The following is a 15,599-nucleotide window of genomic DNA, read 5'->3' as shown; positions in this document are numbered from 1 at the left end:
AATAATTACAGTATAGTCACCTTATAGAAATGTAGATGATAATTGAAATTACAGAGAAACAAAAATCAGGTAACCTTAATTTCTGAATAAAATTAACTCTAGGGGGATCCCTGGGTGGCGCAGCGGTTTGGCGCCTGCCTTTGGCCCAGGGCGCGATCCTGGAGACCCGGGATCGAATCCCACGTCGGGCTCCCGGTGCATGGAGCCTGCTTCTCCCTCTGCCTGTGTCTCTGTGCCTCTCTCTCTCTCTGTGACTATCATAAATGAATAAAAATTTAAAAAAAATTAACTCTAGGACCTCTAAGATTCTAAAATAACCATAGCAATAATGATAATAGTCTTGTTTTTATTTCATTCAAAGATCCAAAAATGATTTTCTGTTTAGTTTTCCTTTTCAACTGATTTAATAATCAGTTCAATCACAGTGCTCACTAATGTTATGGAATCTTTAAAGCTGGCCACTTTTCACTTTTGGAAATTTTCAATAATAATAATAATAATAATAATAATAATAATAGCAAATTTGGACTAGTGGTACTTCCTACACTCACATTCAGAGAAAAGGAAAAGACTCTGAGTCAGGAGAATAAAGACCTATTACTAACAAATACAGTGATGTGTAGCTTTTATTTCTGCCATCAGAGAAGCCTGCAACTTCCTGCTAAATGGCTTTGTGTTCAATACTCATTTGCTGGGGTCAGCTGTGCTATAATTAGAGCTATCACTAAATCATTATCCCATTAGACCACTTTCTAGTGCCCTATCCAAACCCTGTAGGGCAATTCTACCTCTCTTTTACTAGTGGAGAGCCACCATAATTCCTTGCAAGTCAGTGATGCTCAGTATCCTACTTGAAACCACTCTGAAAAATGCTCTCTGATAGAAGGAAAATTGGATACTTGAATGTGGGATGCTTCCTCATCAGGAAAGAGGAAAAGAAAGCCTTCAAAGAAGGCTTTGGGACAGTGTCTCATTACTCAGTTAGAAGGGCACGTATGAGGAGATAAGGGAGTGGGGGAGGTTGATTTTAAATAATTTGGGGAAGAGCATGTAAGTAAACGGTTTGAGTGTTTTGGAGTGGAAAAGTTCAGTATCTGCTGACTGAGAGGCTAAAAATATAAAAATAAAATAAAGAGAATTAGCTACTAGGGCAAGGTTTTGTGTCCAATATCAAGAAAGAAAAGCAAACTATATGGTACTAGATGGTTCAAGTTTACTTTTGCAGCACCTCCCTCATTTATTACATATTTCCACAATGAAAATGTTCTCTTATTTCATTCTGTAATCTGGCCTGTCTCATTTATACCTTTATTCTCACATTTCTATCTTAAAATTGACTTCCCTTGGGGCACCTGGGTGGCTCAATCAGTTAAGCACCTATCTTTGGCTCATGTGCTGACCCCAGAGTCCTGGGATGGAGCCCCTTGTTGGGCTACCTGCTCAGTAGGGAGTCCTTTTACCCCTCTCCTTCTCCCTCTGCCATTCCTCCTGCTTGTGCTGTGTTGTTCTATCTCTCTCTATGTGTCAAATAAATAAAATCTTAAAAAAAAAAATTGGCTCCCTTCTTCAAAGTTCCAGAAATCAGAATGCAGTTGCCAAAGTTACTCAAGTAAGGGGCTCAGATTTGATAAATAGAAAAGTGATATAAGGTATGTAAAGTTGTATAATATTCTATAAATAAGATTGTATGGAATGAGGAAAAAAGATATCTTGAAACCCAATACTACTACCGAATAGCTCCTGTAATTCTAAGTTTTCTTATATGTAAATTAAAGGTATTAATGCTAGCCCTTTCAGTTTCACAGGAGTGATATAAGATATAAATGATGGGGGATCCCTGGGTGGCGCAGTGGTTTGGCGCCTGCCTTTGGCCCAGGGCGCAATCCTGGAGACCCGGGATCGATTCCCACGTCGGGCTCCCGGTGCATGGAGCCTGCTTCTCCCTCTGCCTGCGTCTCTGCCTCTCTCTCTCTCTCTCTCTCACTGTGTGCCTATCATAAATAAATAAAAATTAAAAAATATATATATAAATGATGAAGGGAAAAGAAGCCTTTTTTAAAATTCAAAATTAGTATGTAAAGAAGTGGTACTGTGCTGGTAAGGAGGACAGTATAATTATATCTAGTACTACAACAAACTTTTTAAAAAAGGTTTAAAACAGATATATGGGTTAACATAGAATGTGTTTCATGTACAACACATTTTATTTAAACATTTTCAGAGTTTCACCTTTATAATGTAGCGCTCACCTCTGTGTTAAGTCCTGCTGACATTTTCAGTATTTCACCATAGGTAACAGCAGCATCCTTGCTGAATGGTCGCTATCCTTTATGTACAGATGTTGACTCATCTGGAGTGAATGTACTATAAGGAGAATTGGGATTTTAATTTACTAAGCAGGGAGGCAAATTATGTAATTAGCTGATAAGCAGTTAAGCAGAAAAGTAGCAGAAGTAATCTTGTAGGGAATCACATAAGACATAAATATTTCTGTGACACAATTTCTGAAGTTAAGAATTCTATACTGTGAACAGACTTACTGAATTAAATTTCATGAAAAATGAACACTGAAACCTGAAGTTTTTCCATTGTTTTTGAGAGTTTTACCTTTATTTTTAGAATCCATTTTTTATTTTCTTTTAACAGTGTATCTTTTGGGGTCCCTGGGTGGCTCAGTTGGTTAAGTGTCTGACTTTCATTCAGGTCCTGATCTCAGGGTCCTGGGCTCTGTGCTCACTGGAGAGTCTGCTTGTCCCTCTCCCTCTCCTCCTGCCTCTCCCTCCATTCATGTTCTCTCTGTTTCTCTCTTAAATAAATTAATAAAATCTTTAGAAATAAAACTAGTTTACTTAGGGCCACGTTTTGAGGAAAAGCTGGAAATTTCTTTCATCAAACAATTATAAAACACTAAAAACTATTCTTCATAGGCCAGAATTTACAGGGAGAGGAAACTAGTAATTCATTGGCCTGAAATGCACCATCATTAATGGCTACATACAGTGTTCTAGAGTAGACATTGAAAAGGGGAATCTGTAATTAAGATCCACCCCAGTGGTTCCTGGAGGAATCACTGAAGATTTTGCAAAGACTTGGAGGAAAACATTTGCACTCATTCTGATTTTATTTTTATTTTGTCCTACCTTACTCCCAGAGATCAGAAAATGATGAGAAATGCAATTGTTTTGGAGCTCAATGTCACAGAATTCTGGTCCTGAAAACTAAGGGCTCAAGTTCTTATGAATGTGTTTGCCTCTGTGTGTCTATTAGCATTATTTAGGACAATTGATATTTTCTAAATAGATGACAATAAGTTAGTACAGGAAACTCATGATGGCAATTAATTTTGATTTTGTATAGCAGATGTTTGCTCAGTGCCAAATAAAGCTGTTCATATTACCCATGTCTTAATGTACCCTATCTATTATTTACATGTGAGCACATGCACCACTGAGAAAAGGAATAGCAAGGGCATGGCAGGGGTATATCAAGACATCTGGTGAGGTGATTGCTTACAAAATCAAAATTCTTGGCTGCAACTCAAGATAGAAAATAATTTAGGAACAAGACCTTCTCTCTGTCTTCCTCTGTCTTCCTTGCCTTGCATTTAAGACTACACTGTAATTTCACTGGTTATCAGTGCAGGTATCATATATGTTTTGATTAAACACATTAGGAGAATGTGAGACAATAAAATTAATATTTATTTTCTTATTCTAAATATTATCATTGTAATAAGCATGCATAACTCACCAAACACTTGGTAGCATTTATACATAAATTATTCATAATTTAAGAATTCAGGGGATCCCTGGATGGCTCAGTGGTTTAGTGCCTGCCTTTGGCCCAGGGCATGGTCCTGGAGTCCCGGGATCGGGTCCTGCATCAGGCTCCCTGCATGGAGCCTGCTTCTCTCTCTGCCTGTGTCTCTGCCTCTTTCTCTCTGTCTGTCATGAATGGATAAATAAAATCTTAAAAAAAAATCAATTTCTAACATTTAGTGCAGTTTGGTGGGTTCCCTTCTGTGTGGGTTACAATTATAACATGGGTGTAACCTACCTCAATCCAGCAATGGAATCTAGAGCTTACACATCAGAAACTATAGATGAATAGGTGGAAATATCAAAGAGATGATTTTTTTTTTAAGAGATGATTTTTTTAAATAAAAACCTTAAGGGAATTATAAAGGAAGGATAATAAAAAGTTAATATGCTGACCTTAATTATTTCTAATTTCTTTCTCCCAGCTGCTAACTATTTCTTCCACCTGGTATAACTATCTCAGAATTTCTTCAAGTCCAGGCCAAAATGATTTTTTTTTACCCCACTTAAAACAGAAGCACAAAGAAAGACCAATTAAGCATTTTTTGTTTCTTTAAAAATTAATTTCTAATAACATTTATGGACCCTAATATGTAGAGAATCTTGTGCTCAGTACTATGATGGGCACAAAGACACCATCCCTATCTCTTGGAGGATATGATGCAAACATAAGTATGCAAACTCAAGTATGATACAGACAGTGCTATCTGCAAAAAAGAAGTTATTGTTATCAAGAAAGGAACTTTTCTTTTGATAATAGACCACAAAGATTTGAAGAAAAGGAATTTACATTTAATCTTGGGTAGGGAAAGTAAAGTAAAATAAATTTGGGTGGAAGAGAGGACAAATAGGGCTTAAATATTGCACTGCTTGCAGAAGCCAAATCCTAGTTGAATAGTTGTAGCACTGCATTGAACTTGTCCTGCATATAACCTAGGTATTGGTTATCCAGAAAATAAGCTGTGTCAACTAAAGACAGCTGGAACAGAAATTTAAAAAAAAAAAAAAAAAAAAAAAAAAAAAACTAAACTAAAAACTCTTAGGCTAAGTCCTACCAGTTAAAAATTTTGTCCTAGATTAATTCTGTCGTTAGAATAGAAGCCTCATTTAATTTAATCTTCCCTTTAGAATATTGCTGATTTCAATTATGAATTACCAAAGTAGTCAATCATGATAGCAAAATTTTGAGGAAAATGTACATTTTTCATTAAGTTGAGAGACACTATATTCTCCAGACACTTGCTTTTCTCACAAAGCATTAGATTTTATGATAGGTTTTTAGGAGACTTTTTGCCTGTATGTTTTAACTCTCAATTGTAGAAAGCATACACATATATCTTTAATTTATGGACTTAAGACTGCTTTATTATTAGTAGAGTTAAGAGTGTACCTAAATTTTCAATTTGTTTTGAGTCAATTGGAAACACTTAATTCAATCAGAGGATGTGAATATTACAACATCTTTAAAGTTTTATTAGCTTATCCAAAGTGGGGATGCAATGCAATATATTTTAAAGTAGCCTTTCTAACAGCATGACAATCCTTTATTATATGGTATTTTGGATATTATAAGTTATAAAATTATCATTGGTTTGTAGAGGGTAGTGATTATTCACTTCACTGAAAAGTCATTATGTAAGCAATTTTGACCCTTTATAACTGATCCAAAAAGGCTAATCTTGACTGTGACATACAGATTTGTAAAAGTTGCTTCAATATGATATAGGCTTAAAAAGTCTTTTTTATTTTATTATTATTTTTATTTTTTCATTTTACCAAAGTGCTGGCAAATGGCAATTTTGAATCTAGCAGAAGTGAATCACTTTAACATTGCTGAGGCATTTCATGTTCTGTGCTGTGATTTTTTTATCTCCCAAAATGGAAAGAGATTCAGTGAATATTTAGTCTGGCAGGAGTGACTACAGAAAGGCACTCTTAGTGAAATTGATGAAGACCTATACTATCAGTTGTATTTCCATTGAAATTTAGAGCATAGATAGGAGCATCAACATACATATCTTTCCTTATAAAGCAACTGTCATCCTGTTACTTTTCAAAATCTGGTTTTGATAATTCTCTTACTCTTCATGAGAATAATGATAAAAATGTTGTTATTTGCCGTGCTGTTTAATTAAAAAATTTAGAATTTGCATTATGAATATTTAAATATTTTATTTGAAAAATGACTATATTGAAAACTTTTGGTTTCTGGTTCTACATATAAGGAGCCTGGAAGTTGCCATTCAACTCTAACAACAAGTAAAAATCTGAATATACTGAAAGATCAACTTCTTAAGATCTACAGAGAGATAAGGACACAAGGCAAACCATGGCCTCCACCAACAGAGAGAAAGTCAGGCAAATACAGGGATTCGTGGCTTTGTGGCTTAACAGAATGAAGATTCACTAGCAGAAATCTCTGTAGAAACAGTGTTAGATTGGGTAGGAAAACATGAACTATAATTTATGGATTAGTTGAGGCTCAATGTTGACAACTCTGAAAGTTAAAAACATAAGGGGACCCAGTAAGAGAGGGCCCCACAATTTTATGAGATTTTTTTTTTAAAGATTTTATTTATTTATTCATGAGAGACACAGAATGAGAGAGAGAGAGAGAGAGAGAGGCAGAGACACAGGCAGAGGGAGAAACAGGCTCCATGGAGGGAGCCTGACATGGGACTCGATCCCAGGTCTCCAGGATCAGGCCCTGTGCTGAAGGCGGCGCTAAACCGCTGAGCCACCCGGGCTGCCCAACTTTATGAGATTTATTTCCAAGAGCTCTATCAGGTTCTTGCATTATATATGTGGGAAAAATCCCCTCATGTCCTGGCAGAGGGAAGGGAAAGAATCATTTCTAAATACCCTAGAGTACTCTGTTCTTAATAAGGCCTGCCCTTGGGGAAAACTAGTTAACCAGAGCCTATTCTGCTGGAGTTTTATCAAAAAATAATTGACCTGGGGAAAGGGAACTATCCAACTTCATTCAGCTCTAGCGTCCTGAATGGGAAAAGGGAAATTCCTAACTCCATTCCACACTAAGCATTCTCTTCCATGTAAGGGAGAATCAGAAACTGAGAAATTTTTGTGAAGTTCACAGTTCAGAGGCATAAGTTCCCTAAAGGACTAAAATCTATTCTTAGAACTATAGGGTGCTTTCCCTCATCCAACATCTTACTATGTTACTAAAAGCCCAGCAGTTTCTTTTACTTAGTACATAATGTCTAGCTATCAAGAAAAAATTACAAGGCATACCAAAAATAAAAATCTGAATTTTAGGAGACAAAGCAAGCATCAAAAGCAGATATGGCAAAGATATTTGAATTGTCAAACCAGGAGTTTAAAACAACTTTGATTAATATGCTGAGGGCTCTAATGGATAAAGTAGACAGCTTGCAAGGACAAATGGGCAGTATAAGCAGAGAATAGAAATTTTAGGAAAAAAAAAAGAAAGAAATGCTGGAGCTAAAAAACACTGTAAAGAAGTGAAGAATGCCTTTGATGAGTCAGTTCATTAGTAATTGGACACAACTAAGGCAAGAATCTCTGGGCTTGAGGATATCTTATTAAAAATCTCCAAAACTGAAAAGCAAATAGAACAAATAATGAAGGAAAAAAATAGAACAGGATATCCAAATACTGTGGAACAACTACAAAAGTTGTGACATGCATAGAATACGAATATTATAAGGAAGATGACAGAAAGAGATAGGAGAATTTTTTAAAAAAAATAATGACTGCAAACTTCCCTAAATTAATCTCAGAAACAAACTTCAGATCTAGGATGCTTAGAGAGCATATTTATTTTTGTTTCAAGTTTTATTTAAATTCTAGATAGTTAACATATAGGGTAATATTGGTTTCAGTAGAATTTAATAATTCATCACTTACATACAACACCCACTGCTCATCACAAGTGCCCTCCTTAATACCCATCCCCATTTAGCCCATCTCCCATCCACCTCCCTTCATCTACCCTCAGTTTGTTCTCCACAGTTAAGAGTCTCTTAGGATTTGTTTCTCTCTTTTTCCCTCCTTCCTCTATTTTCATCTGTTTTATTTCTTAATTCACATGTGGGTGAAATCATATGGTATTTATCTTTCTCTGTCTGACTGTTTTTTGGCCTACCATAGTACACTATACATCCATCCATATCATTGCAAATAGCAAGATTTATTTTTATATGGCTGAGTAATATTCCTGTGAGTGTGTGTGTGTGCATACCACCTCTTCTTTATCCATTCATCCAGTTGATGGACATTGAAGCTCTTTCCATAATTTGGATATTGTTGATAAGGCTGCTATAAACATCATGGTACATGTACTCCTTTGCATCAGTATTTTTGTATCTATTAGGTAAATATCCAGTTGTACAATTGATGGATCACAGGGTAGTTCTATCTGTAAATTTTTTTAATAATAAATTCATTTTTTATTGGTGTTCAATTTGCCAACATACAGAATAACACCCAGTGCTCATCCCATCAAGTGCCCCCCTCAGTGCCCGTCACCCATTCACCCCCACCGCCCCACCCTCCTCCCCTTCCACCACCCCTAGTTCGTTTCCCAGTTAGGAGTCTTTATGTTCTGTCTCCCTTTCTGATATTTCCCACATATTTATTCTCCCTTCCCTTATATTCCCTTTCACTATTATTTATATTCCCCAAATGAATGAGAACATATAATGTTTGTCCTTCTCTGATTGACATACTTCACTCAGCATAATACCCTCCAGTTCCATCCATGTTGAAGCAAATGGTGGGTATTTGTCATTTCTAATGGCTCAGTAATATTCCATTGTATACATAAACCACATCTTCTTTATCCATTCATCTTTCGATGGACACCGAGGCTCCTTCCACAATTTGGTTATTGTGGACATTGCTGCTAGAAACATCGGGGTGCAGGTGTCCCGACATATCATTGCATCTGTATCTTTGGGGTAAATCCCCAACAGTGCAATTGCTGGGTCATAGAGCAGGTCTATTTTTAACTCTTTGAGGAACCTCAACACAGTTTTCCAGAGTGGCTGCACCAGTTCACATTCCCACCAACAGTGCAAGAGGGTTCCCTTTTCTTCGCATCCTCTCCAACATTTATGGTTTCCTGCCTTGTTAATTTGCCCCATTCTCACTGGTGTGAGGTGGTATCTCATTGTGGCTTTGATTTGTATTTCCCTGATGGCAAGTGATGCAGAGCATTTTCTCATGTGCATGTTGGCCATGTCTATGTCTTCCTCTGTGAGATTTCTCTTCATGTCTTGTGCCCATTTCATGATTGGATTGTTTGTTTCTTTGGTATTGTGTTTAATAAGTTCTTTATAGATCTTGGAAACTAACCCTTTATCTGATAAGTCATTTGCAAGTATCTTCTCCCATTCTGTAGGTTGTCTTTTAGTTTTGTTGACTGTATCCTTTGCTGTGCAAAAGCTTCTTATCTTGATGAAGTCCCAATAGTTCATTTTTGCTTTAGTTTCTTTTGCCTTTGGATGTATCTTGCAAGAAGTTACTGTGGCTGAGTTCAAAAAGGGTGTTACCTGTGTTCTCCTCGAGGATTTTGATGGAATCTTGTCTCACATTTAGATCTTTCATCCATTTTGGGTTTATCTTTGTGTATGGTGAAAGAGAGTGGTCTAGTTTCATTCTTCTGCATGTGGATGTCCAATTTTCCCAGCACCATTTATTGAAGAGACTGTCTTTCTTCCAATGGATAGTCTTTCCTCCTTTATCGAATATTAGTTGACCATAAAGTTGAGGGTCCACATCTGGGTTCTCTATTCTGTTCCATTGATCTATGTGTCTATTTTTGTGCCAGTACCACACTGTCTTGATGACCACAGCTTTGTAGTACAACCTGAAATCTGGCATTGTGATGCCCCCAGATATGGTTTTCTTTTTTAAAATTCCCCTGGCTATTCGGGGTCTTTTCTGATTCCACACAAATCTTAAAATAATTTGTTCTAACTCTCTGAAGAAAGTCCATTTGACAGGGATTGCATTAAACATGTAAATTGCCTTGGGTAACATTGACATTTTCACAATATTAATTGTGCCAATCCATGAGCATGAATATTTTTCCATTTCTTTGTGTCTTCCTCAATTTCTTTCAGAAGTGTTCTATAGTTTTTAGGGTATAGATCCTTTACCTCTTTGGTGAGGTTTATTCCTAGGTATCTTATGCTTTTGGGTGCAATTGTAAATGGGATTGACTCCTTAATTTCTCTTTCTTCAGTCTCATTGTTAGTGTAGAGAAATGCCACTGATTTCTGGGCATTGATTTTGTATCCTGCCACGCTACCGAATTGCTGTATGAGTTCTAGCAATCTTGGGGTGGAGACTTTTGGGTTTTCTATGTAGAGTATCATGTCAAGGGCGAAGAGGGAGAGTTTGACTTCTTCTTTGCCAATTTGAATGCCTTTAATGTCTTTTTGTTGTCTGATTGCTGAGGCTAGGACTTCCAGTACTATGATGAATAGCAGTGGGGAGAGTGGACATCCCTGTCTTGTTCCTGATCTTAGGGGAAAGGTTCCCAGTGCTTCCCCAGTGAGAATGATATTTGCTGTGGGCTTTTCGTAGATGACTTTTAAGATGCTGAGTTATGTTCCGTCTATCCCTACACTCTGAAGAGTTTTGATCAGGAATGGATGCTGTATTTTGTCAAATGCTTTCTCTGCATTTAATGAGAGGATCATATGGTTCTTGGTTTTTCTCTTGCTGATATGATGAATCACATTGATTGTTTTATGAGTGTTGAACCAGCCTTGTGTCCCGGGGATAAATCCTACTTGGTCGTGGTGAATAATTTTCTTAATGTGCTGTTGGATCCTATTGGCTAGTATCTTGTTGAGAATTTTTGCATCCATGTTCATCAGGGATATTGGTCTGTAATTCTCCTTTTTGGTGGGGTCTTTGTCTGGTTTTGGAATTAAGGTGATGCTGGCCTCATAGAATAAATTTGGAAGTACTCCATCACTTTCTATCTTTCCAAACAGCTTTAGTAGTATAGGTATGGTTTCTTCTTTAAACGTTTGATAGAATTCCCCTGGGAAGCCATCTGGCCCTGGACTCTTGTGTCTTGGGAGGTTTCTGATGACTGCTTCAATTTCCTCCCTGGTTTTTGGCCTGTTCAGTTTTTCTATTTCTTCCTGTTCCAGTTTTGGTAATTTGTGGCTTTCCAGAAATGCATCCATTTCTTCTAGATTGCCTAATTTATTGGCATATAGCTGTTCACAATATGTTTTTAAAATCGTTTGTATTTCCTTGGTGTTGGTAGTGATTTCTCCTTTCTCATTCATGATTTTATTAATTTGAGTCTTCTCTCTCTTCTTTTTCATAAGGCTGGTTAATGGTTTATCTATCTTATTAATTCTTTCGAAGAACCAACTCCTGGTTCTGTTGATCTGTTCCACAGTTCTTCTGGTCTCGATTTCATTGAGTTCTGCTCAAATCTTTATTAACTCTCTTCTGCTGGGTGTAGGATCTATTTGCTGTTTTTTCACTACCCCTTTAGGTGTAAGGTTAGCTTTTGTATTTGAGTTCTTTCCAGTTTTTGAATGGATGCTTGTATTGCACTGAATTTCCCCATTAGGACTGCTCTTGCTGCATTCCAAATATTTTGAATGGTTGTATCTTCATTCTCATTAGTTTCCATGAATCTTTTTAATTCTTCCTTCATTTCCTGGTTGACCCTTTCATCTCTTAGCAGGATGGTCCTTAACCTCCACGTGTTTGAAGTCCTTCCAAACTTCTTGTTGTGATTTAGTTCTAATTTCAAGGCATTATGGTCTGAGAATATGCAGGGGATGATCCCAATCTTTTGGTATCGGTTCAGACCCAATTTGCGACCCAGTATGTGGTCTATTCTGGAGAAAGTTCCATGTGCACTTGAGAAGAATGTGTATTCAGTTGAGTTTGGATGTAAAGTTCTGTAGATATCTGTGAAATCCAGCTGGTCCAGTGTATCATTTAAAGCTCTCGTTTCTTTGGAGATGTTGTGCTTAGAAGACCTATCGAGGGTAGAAAGCGCTAGATTGAAGTCACCAAGTATTATCTAAGTATTTCTTCACTTTGGTTATTAATTGATTCATATATTTGGCAGCTCCCACATTGGGGGCATATATATTGAGGATTGTTAAGTCCTCTTGTTGGATAGATCCTTTAAGTATGAGATAGTGTCCCTCTTCATCTCTCACTACAGACTTCGGGGTAAATTTTAGTTTATCTGATATAAGGATGGCTACCCCTGCTTTCTTTTGAGGACCATTCGAATGGTAAATGGTTCTCCAACCTTTTATTTTCAGGCTGTAGGTGTCCTTCTGTCTAAAATGAGTCTCTTGTAGACAGCAAATGATGGGTCCTGCTTTTTTATCCAGTCTGAAACTCTGCGCCTTTTGATGGGGTCATTAAGCCCGTTCACATTCAGAGTTACTATTGAGAGATATGAGTTTAGTGTCATCATGATATCTATTCAGTCCTTGTTTTTGTGGATTGTTCCACTGGACTTCTTTTAATACGGGAATTTTAATAGTCCCCCTTAAAATTTCTTGCAGAGCTGGTTTGGAGGTTACATATTCTTTCAATTCCTGCCTGTCCTGGAAGCTCTTTATCTCTCCTTCCATTCTGAATGAGAGCCTTGCTGGATAAAGTATTCTTGGTTGCATGTTCTTCTCATTTAGGATCCTGAATATATCCTGCTAGCCCTTTCTGGCCTACCAGATCTCTGTGGAGAGGTCTGCTGTTACCCTAATACTCCTCCCTGAAAAAGTCAGGGATTTCTTGACTTGCTGCTTTAAGGATCTTCTCTTTATGTTTGGAATTTGCAACCTTCACTGTTAAATGTCCAGGTGTTGAACAGTTTTTATTGATTTTAGGGGGGGATCTCTCTATTTCCTGGATCTGAATGCCTGTTTCCCTTCCCAGATTAGGAAAGTTTTCAGCTAGGATTTGTTCAAATACATATTCTCTCCCTCTGTCCCTTTCGGCGCTCTCGGGACCCGCAATTAAACATAGGTTTTTCTTCCTCAGGCTGTCGTTTATTTCCCTTAATCTATCTTCGTGGTCTTTTAATTGTCTCTTTTTTCCTCAGTTTCCCTCTTTGCCATCAACTTGTCTTCTATGTCACTCACTCATTCTTCCACCTCCTTAACCCTCCTCGTTATGACTTCTTATTTGGATTGCATCTCATTCAATTGATTTTTAATTTCTGCCTGATTAGATCTAAATTCTGCAGTCATGAAGTTTCTTGAGTCCTTTATGCTTTTTTCTAGAGCCCCCAGTAACTGTATAATAGTGCTTCTGAATTGGCTTTTTGACATTAATTGTAATCCAGATTTTGTAACTCTGTGGGAGAGAGGACTGTTTCTGATTCTTTCTTTGAGTAGAGGTTTTCCTTCTAGTCATTTTGCTCAGTGCAGAGTGGCCAAAAACAAGTTGTGTTGGGAAAAGGAGAAAAGGAGAGGAGAGAAAGAAGGAAAGAAAAGAAAAAATGAAAAGAAAAAAGGAAGATAAAAAGAAAAAAAAAGAAGAAAAACAGAAAGAAAAAGAAAGAAAATTAAAAAAAGGGTGGTGGAAGCAAACAGAAATCAAAAAGCAAAAAAACAAACAAACAAAAAACCACCACGGGGGAGTATCCTCTGATTCTGTGTACTTTAAGTCCCTTGACTTCCCCTGGAACTTGTCCGTCTAGCTGGTCTTCTGGGGGAGGGGCCTGCTGTGCTGATTTTCAGGTGTGAGCACTTGGGGGAGCTGCTCTGCCCCTGCCTGGTGCAGGGCTCCTTGGGGGTTGTTCACCCCGTGAGGCCCCAGGAGGAACAACCGCAGTGGCGGGGCCAGTCTGCAGCCCTAGAGTCAGCCCCCGCAGTAGCTCCGCAGCTCTCCGTCTGCTGGGCCTGGAGGCTCCGGGCGGGGCCGCTGATCTGCTCAGCTGGGGCAGGAGCGTCCTCGCTGTCCTGGGCCCTCCCGGCCTCTGCCTGTCCCGGGGGAGGCCGGGTCCTGGGCTGTGTCCCGGCGCCCTGTGCCCGGGGCCTGCGTGGGTGGATTCGCGCTCCCGCCCCGCAGCCCCCTCCGCGGAGCCGCCCCCGAGCCCCCCGAGCTGCTCCCCCCCGCAGCCCCCTCCGCGGAGCCGCCCCCGAGCCCCCCCCCCGAGCTGCTCCCCCCCGCAGCCCCCTCCTCGGAGCCGCCCCCGAGCCCCCGCGAGCTGCTCCCCCCCCGCAGCCCCCTCCGCGGAGCCGCCCCCGAGCCCCCCCCCCCAGCTGCTCCGGGTCCCCCGTGCGCGCTGCAGCCCTTAGGGAGCTCGGCGCACTCTCCCGGGGCGCAGGTGTCTGTTAGTGTCCCCGGAGCCCGAGGGCATCCCCGCCCTCCCGGGTCCTGCTCCACCTCCCCGCGAGCCCCTTTCCCCCGGGAAGGTCGGTGCAGCTCCTGCTCCTCCGGGACGGGGCTCTCCTGTCCTGGGGACACTCGCCCCGGCCTCAGCCCGGCTCCTCGCGGGCCCCTCCCCCTTGGAGGCCTTTTGTGTCTTTATTTCTTTTTCCCCGTCTTCCTACCTTGATAGAAGCGCGAACTCTTCTCACTGTAGCACTCCAGCTGGTCTCTCTTTAAATCTCAGGCCGAATTCATAGATTTTCAGGATGATTTGAAGGTTATCTAGGTGATTTGGTGGGAACAGGTGATTTGGGGACCCTACTCTTCCGCATCTTCCCCTCCTCTATTTGTAAATTTTTGAGGAACATCCTTAGTGATTTCCAGAGTGGCTGTACCAGTCTGCATTCATCAAGAGTGTAAGATCGTTCCCCTTTCTCCACATCCTTGCCAACATCTGTTAGTTCCTATGTTGCTAATTTTAGCCATTCTGATAAATGAGGTGGTATCTCATCATGGTTTTGATTGTATTTTCCTGATGATGAGTAATGTTGAACATCTTTTCATGTGTCTGTTAGGTATCTGTATGTGTTCTTTGTGGAAAATTGTCTGTTCGTATTTTCTGCCTATTTCTTAACTGGATGATTTATTTTGGGGGTAAAATGCTTAAAGAGGAACAAAGATGACAGTTGGATCTTACTTCCCCCGAGAAACCAGGCAAGCAAGAAAAGAGTAGAGTATATATTTGAAGTGTCGACAGAAGAAACAAAAAACCTAAAATTCTATACTCTGGAAATTTTTCCATCAAAAATAAAGGAAAAGTAAATACTTTTCAGATAAACATAATTCTAGAGAATTTTTGCCAGTAGACATATCTAGTAAGAAATATTAAATGAAGTATTTTAGAGAGAAGGAAAAGCATATAGGTAAAAACCTCAGATCTATAAAGAAAAATAATTAAAGAAGGACTAAGTGAAGGTAAGATAAATTTTTTTTTATTTTTCTTATATATACCTTACATATATAAGCATATATAATCAAATACATTGTTGTTATTTTTATATGCTTCTGTGTGCTATATATAAGTGAAATGAATGAAGCAATGACTCAAAAAATAGAAGTTAAGATTATCTATTATTGTAAGGTACTGACACTACCCTTGAGGTAATATAGCATTCTTTTAATGTAGACTTGCATTAGTTGCAAATGTGTATTGCAAACTCTACATCACTATAAAGAGTAGAATAAATAAATAAAAGCAATATGTGAAGGAGAGAAAATTATATAAAATGCTTGATTAAAACCTCACAAGGCAGAAAAAATAGAAGGCAAAATAAGAACAAAGGAAAAAGCAACAAATAGAAAACAATAATAAATATGATTGATAGTAATCTAAATATATCCAATAATTCCTTTGAATGTCAATGA

At 38.8% G+C, this 15,599-nt stretch overlaps 1 long non-coding RNA gene across 1 annotated transcript in view; it reads right to left on the bottom strand.

Annotated features, from left to right (window-relative positions):
- Positions 1–298: 298 nt before the first annotated feature.
- Positions 299–15,599, bottom strand: part of LOC140621446 (uncharacterized) — a 349,277-nt gene continuing 333,976 nt past the window's right edge. The window contains exons 5-6 of the long non-coding RNA XR_012021127.1: positions 2,250–2,364; positions 299–1,991 (exon numbers count right to left, since the gene is read on the bottom strand). This is a non-coding gene — a long non-coding RNA (uncharacterized lncRNA). The remainder of the gene's footprint in view (positions 1,992–2,249; positions 2,365–15,599) is intronic.

This window comes from Canis lupus, chromosome 30 (genome assembly GCF_048164855.1).
Source record: "Canis lupus baileyi chromosome 30, mCanLup2.hap1, whole genome shotgun sequence".
NCBI lineage: Eukaryota > Metazoa > Chordata > Mammalia > Carnivora > Canidae > Canis > Canis lupus.
This window is presented reverse-complemented; position numbering and strand designations above follow the sequence as displayed.